This window comes from Olea europaea, chromosome 18 (assembly GCF_002742605.1).
Source record: "Olea europaea var. sylvestris chromosome 18, O_europaea_v1, whole genome shotgun sequence".
NCBI lineage: Eukaryota > Viridiplantae > Streptophyta > Magnoliopsida > Lamiales > Oleaceae > Olea > Olea europaea.
The window spans coordinates 1,745,811-1,756,593 of record NC_036254.1 but is presented as its reverse complement, the minus strand read 5'-3'; the positions used below and the strand labels follow the sequence as shown (position 1 = coordinate 1,756,593).

General features: G+C 36.3%; 1 long non-coding RNA gene across 1 annotated transcript; it reads right to left on the bottom strand.

Moving 5' to 3' along the window:
* Nucleotides 1-258: 258 nt before the first annotated feature.
* Nucleotides 259-1,133, bottom strand: LOC111366437. Its single transcript, XR_002697652.1, has 3 exons — nt 1,061-1,133; nt 910-982; nt 259-657 (listed from the first exon to the last, which is right to left on the bottom strand). It is a non-coding gene; the product is annotated as an uncharacterized LOC111366437 (long non-coding RNA).
* Nucleotides 1,134-10,783: the final 9,650 nt, after the last annotated feature.

Below are 10,783 nucleotides of genomic sequence, written 5' to 3'. Positions count from 1 at the left end.
ATACATAAACTCATTTGTGAATTAGTTACCATGGTAATCATGACTTTAGTCATTTTAATGGGTCCTCATTTTAATCCAATCTATAGTTTACGAAGGCACTACGACATTCAATCCCGCCATTTACTCTTAAATGGATATTCGTAAAATGTACACATACATAAATTTTTGCTCAATATAATGTACCAGCGTTGACAAAAATCGAACCAAGACACGAAGTACCATAAGTACGATTCACATAACATAGTAAAGTCGGATAACTTATGCAGTTTGTAACACTACAACAATGTCAGCAAAGGTAAATAGTGACACAACATTCACCACGGGAGTTGCAAAATGTGAGGAATGCGTCAAAGTGTCACCACGCTTGCCAATTAGCTTGGGTGATATGTAAATTACAGAAATGAATTAAAAGGCTACAAATATCTAGGCAATTAATATATATCCTTCACCACCTAAATCAAGTCAAAAAAATTGCAAAAGCATGTTCAACCACATCGTCAAGCTACATTCGACAATTCATCCACAGTTAATTCTATTTTCGCTTCGAGCTTGCCCTCGTGTATGGAGTCCTGGTAGCAGGTGTCGAATGTCGCAGCCGTGCCGATTATCATCTCGTTATGGTAACTCCCCCTCCCACTCGGACTACAGTGGCAGGAACTGGGAAAGTTGCAAAATAAGCAAATGGCAAGAAAAATAAGTCAGTTCTCGATAAACGATGGAATACCATGCACTTCATCGATTCCAACGGGCACTGACCCGGGGTCATTATCGGGGCATGGCTCACTGTCTGCTGTGTCCGTCGAAAACAATGATGAAAGATTTTGAGTGTACTACTTCTAGGAATTTTCAAAATATGCCAAGTATATGAATTAACAATGTTCAAGTTTTCCTCATAAATGACCGACATACCTTGCAGATGTTCGATTTCAGTAGGCAGCATGTCCTGCTCTTCATCACGGTCACCAGGGAATGCCCCCTTCGGCTACAACAAATGAGCAATTGCAAAGTAAGCGGATGCTTGAAATAATATTTCTTCACTTCATGCTAAATGTTGCACTACCTTGCACTTCTTCGATTCTAGTGGGCACCGACACGAGGTGATCGTCCGGGCATAGATGAATGTGTGCTATGTCTATTCAAAACAACAATGAAACAGTGAGTGGAAAATAAATTTTGCCAATTTTCAAAACATGCGAAGCACATGAAATAATAATTCTCCAATTTGCTCATAAATAACCCACGTGCCTTGCAAACTTTCGATTCCAGTGGGCAATGGCAGGTCTTGCTCGTCCGGGCATGGCTCCATGTGTTCTTTAATAATGCACATACCGTCTTCCTCTTGCCTGTCAATCCCTATATCTTTGTCAGGACCGTCAGGCAATGGGTGGTGGCCTACATAGTCTGCAAAGTCTCCGTAGTGTGCAATGAATGAACAATTGTCATACAAAACTTGTCAATGTGTGCAGGGTTAAAGTGAACATTGTCATAAAGAAATGTAGCATGCATTTGGTGAAGTACCCGGTCGTCTGGGCTCGGGGTCCACATCAGTCGCACGTGCAGTGTTGTAGAGCCGGATGCGGGGACGACGGTGGATATGATGTCCTTCAATTTTTTTAATTCGTCGGATAAGTATAGCATGATTTCGAACTTCACGGTGCGGAGCTGCATTTCCATGAGAATTCTTTGATCCAGCAACATACCCTGAATATCGTCTGTTGTGAGGCTCTATCCGTTCGTTGCAGTTGGTCGGGCATAAGAGGTGGATGGTGCCTACATGGCAGAAGTAGCTCTATGCACGTAGGGGGTGGAAATTGTCCCCGTCTGCCCACTTTGTTGAACTCGGTCACCGTCACTATCCCCACTGTCATGGTCCTCCGAGTCCTTACCTTCAGCCATTCCGCTGTCATCGGCTTCTGACTCGTCCTCCTCGCCGCTGGTCCCACTACCTTCATGGGCCTCATCAGTTGTCTCATCCTCGAAGGTACTTTCTTCGGGTGTGTCTAAACGCTCTGCGTGGAACTGTGGAGCAATACTGTCCCTGGCAAGGTAGTCCAACACAGGGACAGGACGATCATTAAACGACACAAGAGTGGCGATATGAGGTTGTCCACGTTCGGCTTTGGTGGGTTTTAGCGTCGCAAACATAGGTAGCTGCAACATACGTATTTGTTAGGAATTCACCACAAGCTACAATGATGAATGGAACGAATGAGAACGTAGAACTAATATAAAATTTTATCTGTACATTCTTGAAGAAAACGTCGTACGTACGCTGCTGTGGCTGCTTTGTTGATGTCTAGTCGAGCAGCCGTGGGAAACGTTCACCAAGACGTCGATCGAACTTTCGAGCACTGCCTCGAATGCCCATATCTATTACAGCAGAAAAATAATGTAAGTTCACGATGAAACTAACCACTACATACATTTGTATTGAAATAATGAATACGTCAAATAAAGGTACATGTACGGCAATGGGAAAGCCGTGGATCGTATAGCTGACCGCCTTCTCCTTCTTTTTCGTCACATCCAAAAATTTCCTTGCCCAAGGGCCTCGAAAGCCCCTTATCAGACGTCCATATGAGATTCTACCCAAAGGATACGAAAATAACAAGTCCAAATTGTCGACGATCGATAACGTCTCCATATCGATAACGTCTCCATATCGATACCAACGTTGTTATTCGGAGCATTGAAGACTTCTTCGATGATCAAGGCGAGTCCGAGCTTGTACCCATCGACTCGGGGCGTTGACGATCGGAGAAATGTCTGCTCCAATTGGGTGCACGAAATCTTGTCCCCATGTTTAAAGTATTTTTCCTTTAGTCTCCTCTTGTCAAGAAAGAACTCATTCCATAACGTTGTCATCCAGGAGAAGACCACACCTTAATCTCATCACGAGGGCATACTCTTGGATGCCGAACCTGGCAAGGTGGCCTTGCAAGTTGAACCATAGTTTGTGCCACTTATTTGTTCGTATGCAACAGAATATCAGTTGTTGGATTAATTGGACAGAGAACTGGAGATCCGAAATCTTCGACACGAACCCAAGGCATAAGTTGCAGAAGTCTTCCCACTGTCGCTCGTCAAAATGTTCAATGACTGTTTTTACATAATATAGATTACTTCTCTGTGATATGTGGCCCCGTAGGTGTGCATTCTCTGGAACAAGAGGCTCAAAATCCGCTTCTGCGAAGAAAGAATAAGAAATGAATGCGTCAGACTAGAATATAAACTTTCTTGCAGCATATACACCAAAAACCACGAGTATGTTATGAAATGTCATTCAACAGTTCCTCCCGAATACAACAAGTACCAGACACAACCTCAATTTGTGCAAGTGAAAGTAAGGTTATGACACACGTAACATAAACATTGAAATAGAAGATATGGCCACATCAATCAAGAATTCCACCAAATGTATACGACTGTCACCCATATTACTTCAAGTCACTGGAAATTGGATACTGCATTTTGGTTAGAATCTTCATAATGGTTTTCAAACAATCAATAAAATAGCCCTAATTCAGGCCACTTCACTTCAGACATTATTGAATGCAAAAAAAGAAAAAAGAAAAAAAGGAGGAATACTGAAATCTGAATGTACATGACATAGGAATTACATTTTTTACTGGTAGGGCAGGGCTAGGCAGGCAGGAACTGAACTATCGATCCCGACATTTTATCCATCTACAGGTTCATCTGTCGAGAATGACTGAGTCTAATTGTCGGGAACAAAACATGAAATCCACAAGGATATTGTCAAGTGTCTATCGAGAGTTCCAACCGAATGCAGCGAGTATCACCCACAACAGATGGATTGCAAGTGAAATCAAGATTTTGTCCACATTACACAAGTAACATAAATGTTTGAACAGAAGATATGAGTGTCAATCAAAATCTTTACCAAATGCATACAAGTACCAGGCATATAACTTCAAGTCACGCTTTAAGAATGTACTTTTGTGAGATTGAAATAAGAACTGAACTTTAATTTTTCATCTCAAAATTTTCAACCCAAACGAATTATAGATGCAAAAGCTAAGTAATTTATCGATTCTAAAACACTTCCAAATTTTAAATGATGAACATAATAGTGGTTTAGGGTCATAAATTTGATTGAGAGCATATCTATTTAGTAGAGTATGAATAACACTCCACTCATTCAAGTACTATACCTTGGTCATGTCATCCAGTCCTCCATGTTCAATTTATTTGTATCTCGCAAATGCAATTTATCCACTATATTGTTCACAGTGGAAAGCCCAACAAATGACATCTAGTGAAATAAAATGATTTTTACTTCATACTATTCAATAAGTTTGATCAACATTCATATGTGCACTACATTTTTCGAAATGAACGTGTTTAACTGAAAAGTCGAGGAGCGTCCAAGAATTAATTAAGAATCATAAAACCATACATCAACAGTAAAGTAAACATTTTATGTTCTTTTTCAGTTTTTCCTTTTTTCTTTTCCTGTTACACCTGTTTAAATTGCCCTGTCGGACTACCCTTATCAATTTAAGCATTTCTATTATTTATACAAAAGGAATCTAACATGACGATCGAAACAAAAATGTAACTTTAAAGAAATTCTTCCAGCTACTTTACGATTTTCTTTAGGAAAATTTACCTGTATTTGCTTTCTAACGGACCTTGAAAACTTAGCCAAATCCACCTTCACCTAGCAAGCACTCTGGCCTAAAGTTTTTTGTAGTAGCTGGAACTTCATGAATTGTAAATGTTTGTGCAACAGTGTTTGCTGTTGGTTATTTTGGAATCATTGCTTCCTTCTTCGAATCATTGCTACTATGAGGTTTTGATTTATCTGGGAAATGTAGAGCAAACGCGGAAAGGTTAAGAGGATGGAATATAGAACAAAAAGAAAATTACTGAACATGAAACTATTGAAGAACAATAAACTTGAAAATAAATCCATTCTTGTGGACAAACAAAATCCCTACACAAATTTAGGACCATCCCCTCCTACATATCCACACAAGACCGGAGTAGGGCTAATATTACTTAGAAAAGTAATTTGAATTGATTCTACAACTCAAACCATACATGGCAATGATATCTAGTTGTAAACTTTTTATCGTTGTTTTATTTTGTCGAGCATGCCTCAAAGATAACATAAAAATCAAAGCATGACATGTCATTTCTGTATGATATCTACTTCACTTACAAATGCAAAAATCAAGAAACACGAAATAACCCTTATTCTAAATACTTTTGTGGTCTACTACTTAAATCGTTTGTCATAACTCCATTCCGTTTCGCCATATCTACTAGAAGACCTAATATAATTACAGAGAGCAGTACAAGCCTAAACAATGCAATTACACAAATGCAAAATTGAACATTCATATTTTCAGGCCGCCAACTAAAAATAAGTCAACTCCACTACTTTTTCCACTTCTGGATGGAAAATGTTCAAGTTCTTCGGACAAGAAATGATTGATACCATTTCATTTGGTACTCGTCGTATTCTATTAAAATTCACAGCAAGTAAATAAAAATTATACAAAAAAATTGTAGGATCTTGACCACAGGCAAATTCCTTAACCCCATCCCCAAAACCACAACCACTCCTAAAACAAGAAATATCACTATTTCTCTTTTATTACAAATCAAACTAAAATAAAGATGCAAGGACGACGAATGAAACCACCGTCACAACTGATGAATGGAAGGTTTGAGCTAGTAATAAGACATAATTTCTACATGATTTCTTTTATGTTGCTTTGGAATTGATAAGCTGAGGAAAAGTAGTTTATGTTGGAATAAATGGTTACTATTTATAGGTGTGAATTTCCATAATAAGTTGTCAATAGGTATATAGAAAGAGCCCATTTATGTTTATGTTTTGAATTTTCTTTATGTAATATGTATGTTAAATACAACAAACCACTGTAGTAATGTACAAAAGATAAATGGAACAATTGAGATACAGTCTGTATAACAAAATGATAAATTACCCTAATGTGAATGGAAAAAAAGGAAATATTGAACAAAAAACAAAGAGAGAGGAAGAGAGAGAAGCTTACAGTGACGGTAGTGGCAGAGGATGGAGGCTCGACATCGATGACTCGGTAGCAGCACGTACAACTCACAAGGCTAGACAAAGCTCGACGTTTAATCACGCTGGAGGTACGGAGACTTGCTCACTTTTGCAATCACAAATTATCTTCCACAATCCCATGGTATTCCCACACCCACTACACTTGCATAATTATGAGCTTGTCATCAAGCTTTGACGTCAAACGGATAAATTTCCTTAGCAATTAAACCAGACTAGCTGTGTGTAAGAAAAGAAAAGACAATTCTTCAACAATCACTTAACTTAACAAAACAACAAAGTTAACAGGGACATTTTATGAAATAAATTCAGATAACCAGTGCCTATCCATATTATACAAAAGATTTTCACTCCATATTCGAGCAGAACGAAACATTAAATCCACAAGTATACTGTCAAATGTCTATCGGGAGTTCCAAAAAAATGCAGTGAGTACCACCGACAACAAATGGAATGTAAGTGAAAGCAAGGTTTTGTCTACATCACTGATCCGATCGATTCTTTAGTTTGATCCAATGATTTTCATGACTTTTATCCACGCCTAAAGTCTATCAATAATATATCAATAACATGATTTCAAATCTCAATTGGAGATTAATAATGTTTTCACCTTTGATGCTAAAAGAACATCATATGTGACATATATTTGGATTTGGGTAAATATGTAAGCTCAATTAAATGTGGTGATATGAGACCTATTTATTGGACATATAATGTACCGCCACATACAAGTATGTTTTAGTATCTATAGTATTATGTAGCATTACTCTTTGAAGATGGATGAAACTAAAAACAAAAATAAGATTTGACATCATACCAATTTCAGTGCAAGGATCAATGTGTTTATGTAACATTCATTAGAGTTCTACTCTCCTCCTTCCCTTGCTTAGGGCCATGACAAGCATTATTTACAATTGATGTTTAAGTAATAAATATGAATTTGCTTAAGCAATGAAACATAAAATGGCAAAAAAAAAAAAATCACTACAAGCCCTCCTCAGGCATAATACATTATGAACTCATATTCGTATAGAAAAATGGAGGAAATATTCATTGGGTCATAGACTTAGAAAATTATACTTCTATTTTTTTTAAGCTCTATATACTAAATATTTAGTAATATACTAAATATCGAAATGCTTGAATTATTCTCATCTAATTTCTCCTTCGTACCTAAAAAGAAAAGAATGTTTTCATGGAAAATCCATAAAAATTTGGTAAGAATTAAGAGTTGTACATGCATCAAAATTAAATTGCATTAATAAGTTCTACCTAAAGATCATAGAGTTAATAATGGGCTTAGCATTCCACCACATAAATACTTGCTTATCATGAAACTAAGTTAAGATTAGATTACATTAATGAGTTCTATTAGAAATCGAAGTACTAGTTAGCATTATAAATCAGTTCCACCAGAAAATCGTAGGTGTAATAACGTTTCGAATCACTCGGGCCAACCTTCAACATATTAATAATCTAACTTATTAGTACTCTTTTGTTTTTTTTGTTTGCGTTTTACATTGTTTGGTACTTTTGTCCCATCAAGTTTTTGACGAAGTTTTTAACAAGCTATTTACTGTACAGATAGCCATTCTAGAGGGTGTTTTGTAAATAAAATAACATTTTGATAGACTTGTTAGATTTCCACAAGTTTTCGATCTGAATTGGTATATTTAAAATATGTTTATCAACTAATTGTTTATCCCGCTATATATGAAAAAATGGGAAAGGACAATGACAATAGCCATTCATTGAGAGGATAATACTTAGACAATGGGAAACATATGGCTGGCAATATAAAAAAGTTCGTAGTTGATTCAATTACAATATCTTCTTTGCTAATCAGTTGAAGAGGACGTAAGTGAACAATTTTCATTGAGTATTTATGTATAATGTGGTCCATCAATAAGAAATTTGTACCTCATGAATTACGTTTTTGAGCAGATTGTTTAAAAAAGTTTACTTATTGGCGGCCGAATCCAAAGTAAGAGAAGAAAATTATCCCCATTTATTAATATCAATAGTAGAAGTTATTTGAGATTTTTTTTAACGCCTTCATTTGATAGACTTTTGAGATTTCTTCACTTGGTTTTAAGAAAAAATCATCACACCATCGCTTATTGGGGGTGGCGGGGAGTTGGAAAAGACAACGCCACACACCAAGACCGATGGACTTGTTCTATATCCTGTGGAATTTTTCTACGCCATTGTTGTTGCTAAGTAACTTATTTGGCTATGTTTGCAGTCACAACATTGTTGAATAGCAATAGAACTAGAGGAAGTCACCAAAACTGGTCTACAAAATAGAAATATCTAATCACCAAACACCAGAAAACCAAACAATCTACATCAGCTATTTCATGATTTATGTATAAACCATATATCTTGTGATCATCCTTTCTCATAGCAGGGAAATGGAAGCACAGTGACAAGAAAATGAGAATGATTTAAGAGAAGATAAAGAGTTGACAGAAAATGTTATGGCTTCATGACCTTTTCATAACATATGCATAAACAAAACTTGCCTTATGATTCAACTGGGACATTGTATCAGTCCTATATTTACAGGTGTCTTCAGGAAGGGAAGATAGAACCAAATCCAAAAGAGAGTCTTTGACAATGCCTCTAAGGTACGAGTGGAGCCCTTCTATTTCTTTCTGAATTAGCTGGCATCTTCTAATGCAAGCGCTCCTTGGAAGGCATAGAAAACTTAAAAGATAAATTCTCTGCCAAACACAAACACAACACAATAGAAACTTAGATAAAAAAATTTCATTGAGTTGAGTTGGACAAGATTTATGCACAAAACCCCTCCCAACAGAAACGTAGATCAAATATTCAGCATGAACAAAACACAAAATGGATGAATTTCCAAGAACAATTATTCGAAAATTAGTTTAAACATTCAGCATTCAGCATACTTGAATTGGGTACTCCAAGTTGGTTCACAGAAAACGTCTAGCAAAGTGAGTTTTCAAGAGTGAAAGTTGGGTCTTCATCTGTGGGGGGTCATTGACGATGATCGTCGAGTGTTTGTCGTTGGGCTGTTATGATTCGCTGGTTTGACGTTGGGCTGTTATGATTCAAATGACAGAAGGAGGGGAGTGAGTTTGCTAAATGCTTTCGGTCTTCGTCATCGGTGACCTTCGTCACGGTGGTCGTCCATTGGCTGAGCTCTGGTTCAATGAATGAGAAAGGGGAAAGGGTTTCACACTGTTTGGGCCTAATGTGAGAGAGATGTGAATGTGAGTTTCAAATTGTCTAATTTGGTTTTCTTCTTCTTCTTTTTTCATTTTTTTTATTTCCATCAATGAGTCCAATCATACTTCACATGTCATAGTTCTTGTACAATTTGGAGTCAAGTCATGTCCAATTTATTGAAGGACATATAAGGGATTCAAATTAATTAGAGGGGGCAAAATTGTCCAGTATTAATAATTTTGCAATTGCTTTCAAAAAGTGACATTTTTGTAAATGACAACCCAGATTATGACATCCAGTGTAATTTCCACTATTTTTTTCTATTCTTATACACCTTAATTATTTAAGGACAACTTATACCTTGTTTGAGCCACATTATTGGAATGAAAATGCATTTTTGAATAGTATATTGATAAAAACGCGTGATTAAAAAATAAGGAAATATTTTGGATTTACGTGTAATATTATTTTATTAAAGAATATGTGGCTGAAATGATGTCAAATCACCGTTGAAGAGTGTATTTTTTTCAAATAATGTGGCTCAAACAAGACTTTAATCTTTTGCTACATTAGGGAATTATTCCTTAAATTTTCTATTTATTCTTTGTTTGATTCCAATTTTTTTCAAAATACATTTTTCTCTTTCTTCTTTTCAACCACACATTTTTCATTAAAATAGTATTACACGTAAATAATTTTTCTTCTTATTTTTCAACACACATTCTCCATCAATCTATTATTTTAAAATACATTTTTCTATAAAAATGGGACTCAAACACCCTCTTAAACTCTCTTTGTAGTTTCATTGTTCCTTGATTATTATTGAATATTTAAAAAAATCATTGAAGATTGACCACCCAATACTTGGTTCGTGTGTGAATTGCATTTGTAATCTCGGATTTTTTTTTCTTGTTTTTATGCCACCTACATCATATGGTTGTAGATTGTTCAAGGAAAAGGCTAAACTTTTGGTTTGCAGTTGATTATATTTCCGTTGTTAATAGCTAATATCCAATTTGCCAATTACCTCAACTCTACTAAGAACTATTTTTTCCCCATGCTGTATGCTGCAAATGCACTGGGAAATAGGATACCAGGTTAGGGAAGTGCAATGTGACTCTGCAGCTTCTACGTCTCTAGACTGATCTTAGTTTGGTCCTAATGCTGCCATATTATTTGATATTATAGCCTTGTTGAGCGATGGTAGGTCAGTTTATTCCACGTTCGGGGAATAAGGTGGCCCACATGCTAGCATCTGCTTGCTTTGGTTGATAGGCATTTAATTCGGTGACAAATTGTATTCCTCTGTTTATTGCACCAAGAGTTTGCTGAACTTGATAGAATAATTGACAGTTCCCAAAAGAAAATGCACATGGAGTTACTGGACCATTTGATTTATTGATCAATGATATTTTTGGTATATTTTATGCATTTTTTGGTTTTATCTTCTGTTTTGAGGTTGCCTTTTTTATTTCAATTTTCTCATCATCTGACTTATGT